Here is a 4229-nt window from a genome sequence, read left to right as displayed (position 1 = left end):
GGGCACAGAAATTCTGGATCCTAGTTACCTCTAGTATCACTGTCCTGACCTTCCCAATCTTTGCGCTCTGTTCAGGTAGAGCTTATACCTGTGGCAAACCGGGACTCAGTGACTATGTAGGAAATGAATGAAAGACACTTTTCAGGGAAGCTGTGTCACATCTATAATTAAACAAACACATCAGGGCCCACCAACTCTGTCCTATTAGCGCCCCTTTGGCGGCTCCTGTTGGCTTCTGTTTTGGGCCACTTCTCCCCTTTCTGGGCCTTGCTCTCCTGTAAGGATGACAAAAAAGACAGCAGTGACAGTCACCTGCACCAGGCAGGTCCAGCCTTCAGAGAAAGTCTTTATCACCCACCCTGCCCAGAGGGACAAGCACAACTCCCCCCCATCTTACAGGTGTACGACTTCAGAAGGCAGAGTCTTACCCAGGGGCAGGACCAGGGTCTGCATGGGTCACTCCTCTGCAGGTGGGTGTGGGGCCCAGACTTTGAAGGGGACGAGTGGTTCTGCTCAGACCATCCCTCTGTGGCCATGTGTGTGGTTTCCACAGTGTGACTGTGGTCACTGCCACAGGAGAGGCCCCATCAGTGGACAGATGGTGTATGGGGCCTGGTGCCCTTGGCCTCCAAAACCAGGCCCCATTCCACACACTTGCTGACCTTGCAGCTCCAGCCCCCTTAGCCAGGCAGATAGTGCCATGGCTCTGGCTTCACACACATTGATTTCTTTTCTTCACAACTGCTTAAGAAGGAAGTTTCTCTGTGCATCGTCTCCATTTGACAGTTGGGAAAACTGAGGTTTCGAGAGGTTAGGAACTCCCCCAAGGCTACCAGCTGGTGAGTGGCAAAACAGAGACTTGAATCCTGGCAGGCTGGCTAGGCTATGCTGGGCTTACCAGTGGAAGGGTAGCTAGCAGTGGGAGGGGAGAGGCCTGCCAGGCCTGGCCAAGGCCCCATAGTCTCCAGGGCAGAGTTTGAGTCCTGCTCAGGGACCCATCTGCATCAGTGAACCCCTGTGCCCAGGTTCCCCAGAAAAGTGGGGGTGACTACAGTGCCGTCCCGAGGAGGTTGCCAGGTCACCATGCAGAACCATAGGAAATAGAGGACGCTCAGGATATGGGGTAGGGGGCTGCTAAGTGTGGGGTGCCAGAGATGAGATTGGGGAACAGGTCAATGTGGGGGCTGTGCAAAAGCCAACAAGCTGGGGATATGCCCTGACATGGGGCAAGTGCTGCCCTGACATGGGGCAAGCCCACTGTGGCACACTTGGCATGAGAGATTGGGCTCGAGACTCCAGCTGCCCTGTAGTGGGGCAGAAACTGCAAGATCATCAGGGAGCAAATGCTAATACCTAAGGTAGGTGAGGAGTGCTGCCTTGGGGACGCCTGGGTGGCTCAGCTGGTTAAGTGGCTGCCTTCAGCTCAGGTCATGATCCCAGGGTCCTGGGATTGAGTCATGCATGGGACTCCTTGTTCAGCAGGGAGCCTGCTTCTCCCTCTGCCTGCTGTTCCCCCTGCTTGTGCTCACTCTCTCTCTCAAGTAATTTTTCTTGAAAGTTAAAAGAAGATTTTAGTTTATTTAATTTATTTTTTTTAAGATTTTATTTATTTATTTGACAGACAGAGATCACAAGTAGACAGAGAGGCAGGCTGAGCAGAGAGCCTGATGCGGGGCTAGATCCCAGGACCCTGGGATCATGACCTGAGACAAAGGCAGAGGCTTTAACCCACTGAGCCACCCAGGCGCCCCTAAAAGAAGATTTTAAAAATAAAAGGGAAAAAAAAGGAGTGCTGCCTCATAGAGGCCCTCAAATTTGGGGGTGGTGCATATGAACAAGAGGACTTAGGGAGATTCAGGAGGCCTCTGAGCCTTGGACAGTCTGAGGTCCTGATCTTGCCCCAAGGATGATTCTGACAAGGCAAAAACATCTGATCTGGAGAATACCCACAGGGCTGATAGTGAAGAGGGAAATCGAGCCCTAGGTTGAGATGTAGTGAGGTGACCTGGGGTGGCTGAGAGACCCCTAGACCCAACAGACACCCCAAAGGCAAGGAAGGGGGTTGCCAAGGTTTGAGGAGGTTGGTGTGTGTATGTGTGTGTAAGAGAGAGGGAGAGATCCCTGCCCAAGCTTGTCTCTCTTCTCCTTTCCTCTGCCCCCTTCTGTCAGTTTCCCTTGTTCCCCATTCCCCCTCAGCCTAGGGCCTGGATTCCAGGGTGTGTGCGATGATGAAAGTGACACAGGCTCAATGCTTAACATTGGGATTGACACTGGCGCCCCCTCGAGGCCAGTCTGAGGGCCAGCTGGGCCTCTGGGAGCTTTGGGATTCTGAGGGCAGCTGCTGAGACAGTAGAGCCCTCTTCCCTGCCAGATTTAAATAGATTTTCAGATCCTGAGACCCGAGTTTAACTGATTCCCAGGAAATACTGGAGGGGGGGCGCGGATACAGCACAGCCAACACCAAAGCTGAGGACAGCTGTGCCCACAGCTGCACAGTGATTCAATCACATGGAAGCAGAAGTTGGAGGATCCTTAGGTTGAGGAACCTGGGCCAAACCTTGCACCCTAGCCTCATTCCTGACTTGCTCTGGCTACTGCAGCCCAGCCTCCCCCAGCCCGATTCGGTCTACACAAACCGTGTCTGAACCCTATGTTCCCAGCACCTTCTGGGTTCTCTGTCTCTACAGTCAGCTCCAGTTGCCTACTGACTTCTTCAGCCCCTATCTTGCTACACTGACCTGTTCCCAGGTTGTGGGGTAACCAGTTCTACTTCCAGTCTAAATGGAGGGAGGGAGGTTCAGAAGGGTTTTCCTAGGAGGTGGCAAGGACTGAGGACAGACAGGTCCTTAGGAGTTCACCAGAGAGAACAAGGGCATCCAGGCAGAAGGAATGTCCAAGCAAAGGCAAGGAGGTGAGATGGCAAACTCCACGGAATTCAGAATGGGCCAGTCCAGTCTGATGTGAGTGCTGAGTTCTGGGGAGGAGCATAGCACAGAGGTATGTTATGGGCCCAAAGAGGAGTTGGGTGAGAGATTTTCATCACAGGGTCTTTTGTCACCATACCAGCAACTAGGACTGTTATTGGACTGGAATGAGGCAGATGGACCAGGAAGTCAGGAGACACCTGGGGTAAGGACTGGGCCAGAGTCAGCGGAGGGCTGGAAGGTGGGCCCTTAGACCAGAGGGTTTTCTCTCATCAGAAGATTGGCAACAACTTCCACACCCTCAAGACAAATGTGCTAGTTTAAGCTCCCTCAGCCACATGAAGGAACATTGTTCAGTCACAAAGGGTGTCTTCAGAGCATTTGTACAAATGTTATAAATATTTTCTTATCTGTTGCTGGCAAAAGTGTAAATTAAGGCACTCCCTACAGAGGGCAATTTGGCAACACTTTTCAAAATTGCAAATGCCCAGAGCCTTTGATCTGACGATTCCACTTGGAGCAGCTCATTTTAATGCATCTGACCACCTTGGAAAGGACCTACATGTCCATCACTAGTGGACTGTTGAATGAGTGGGTGGTTCAGCCATATCATGGAGTACTATAGATTGGTGAAAAAAAATAAAACCTCCACACACGCATTCACGAAAATCTTGAAAACAGATTGGGGAAATAAAGCGAGGTGCACAACAGTAAGTGATCCATGCTACCTTGGTGTAGAGAAAACATTTAGAAAGGATATGTACAGGGGTATTTCAGTATGCGTGTACGTTACAGAATAACTGTGGAAATGTATATAATATATAATAAACTGGAAACAGAGAGATGCTGGAAAGTGGAATGGACAGTGGAAGGATACATTTCATCAGATACCTGTCTTTTGAATGCTGCGTCTTACGGATGTTCTTCCTCCAACCCTGATGCCATAGGGGAATTCCCCAAACTCTTGGAGCTGTTGTGGGGAGCTCAGGTGGGCTGCAAACCACCATTCCCGAAGGGCTGGCACTGGGACTTGCGTCCCTTTCCTCTGCTCACTGGATCAGGTGTACCCCTGCCCAGGTCTCCCCTCCTCTTGGTGCCTGTCCTCAACGCAGTTACTGGACACAGCACTCCTTCTCTCCCTCCTTCCAGGCCTTGGCTGCTGGGTAGCTCCTGGCGCCACTCAGAGAGCCGTCCCCCTTGCCCCTTCCCCGAGCCACTTCCTCACACCCTTAGCCTACGCGGCAGGTTCCGCGGGGCTCTCTCCGGCTGGTGGTGCTGGCTGTCCCGCCCGCGCACCACCTTGGC

This window comes from Mustela putorius, unplaced genomic scaffold (assembly GCF_011764305.1).
Source record: "Mustela putorius furo isolate JIRA1106 unplaced genomic scaffold, ASM1176430v1.1 tig00003858_pilon_pilon_pilon, whole genome shotgun sequence".
Taxonomy (NCBI): domain Eukaryota; kingdom Metazoa; phylum Chordata; class Mammalia; order Carnivora; family Mustelidae; genus Mustela; species Mustela putorius.
The sequence above is the reverse complement of the archived record's forward strand: the minus strand, read 5'-3'. Positions refer to the sequence as shown.